Source organism: Gavialis gangeticus, unplaced genomic scaffold, assembly GCF_001723915.1.
Source record: "Gavialis gangeticus isolate Ggan-Ray unplaced genomic scaffold, GavGan_comp1, whole genome shotgun sequence".
Taxonomy (NCBI): Eukaryota; Metazoa; Chordata; order Crocodylia; family Gavialidae; genus Gavialis; species Gavialis gangeticus.
In genome coordinates, this window is record NW_017729022.1 from 182,914,398 (window position 1) to 182,915,586 (window position 1,189).

Sequence of the window (1,189 nt, forward strand, 5' to 3'; positions counted from 1 at the left end):
GAAGAAAAACAGACTAGGGCTACTAGAAGATATTTCTACGCAAAAAGCAGAGTAAGGCAGATGGAGAACTGGCTGGGCTTCTTAAAAACCAAAGACAAAAGGAAATAATTAATAAACATACAACAAACAGATGTTCTAATGTTGATTATTCAAGCCCCTGGGTCAGATCCAGCACATGGTACCATGTCATCTGGTCCACAGGACTCATGAAAGGGCTGGAATTTGTGGGCGTTAGGTCTCACAGTTCCACGAGCCAGGGTGGTTTATTGCCACTATCAGATGGGTAGCATGGTAACTGCACTGGGGACAGCCACACAATGCAGAGAACAGCACCTGCTCCTGTCATACTGATTGCAGTAGCTGGCTGCTTTTGCACCCCTCTTGAGAAAGACAGTGCCTGGGGCTGCTGCTGCCATGGCTGCCCCTCCTCCCAGCTCAGTTATGTTGGCTACCATCACTGAATTTCAGGGTACAGAGATCCCAGTTGGGAACCCATTTTGGCAACATCAGGACAAGTGACAGCAGCATTAATGTTTGACAGCACCCCGAGCCACCACAATGGCTCAGGCACATGTGCCAGTTACTGCTGCTTCCCTTGCCACTGGAGGTGGGTCCACATCCAGCTGTGGGGAGTGGGCATAGGAAGCACAGGGATGACAAGTATGTTTCACACATCTGGTGTGGATGATCACAGTTCATACTTAAAAATGTCTCTATTGTTCCTTAGATTCTTAAAATAAGTCTCTCTCATTATTATACAATAATATAACTATAGAAACATATTAGAAACCCAGATTTACATATAAACCCGTATGTTTGTGCGTTTGAGTACACTACAACAGCATTTGTGTGTTTGAGTATGCTATAATCTGTGGGTCACAAGAATATATGAAAGGGCTGTGAACAAACTTTAAAAGTGGATTCTCCTTTAATGGAGAAAAATGTGGGAAATGGTGGCTTTTCCCTTGTAGGTGGGCAAAGTGCCAGCCTGAGAGGGGCTGCTTGGGGGCCCCCTTGCCCCACACACTGGGGGCTGGCGGCAGCAGGTCGGGAGTGGGGGAGGGTACTGGGTTGGGACTGGACATGGATGTTTACAAATGGGTCTTGGTACAAAAAAGGTTGAGAACCACTGTGCTAGAACACACACACACACACACACACACACACACACACACACACACACACACAC

At 46.9% G+C, this 1,189-nt stretch overlaps 1 protein-coding gene across 1 annotated transcript in view; it reads right to left on the reverse strand.

The window, feature by feature from the left end:
• COMMD1 (copper metabolism domain containing 1) overlaps nucleotides 1-1,189 on the reverse strand; it is a 219,625-nt gene that overhangs the window by 217,789 nt on the left and 647 nt on the right. The window lies entirely within an intron of this gene.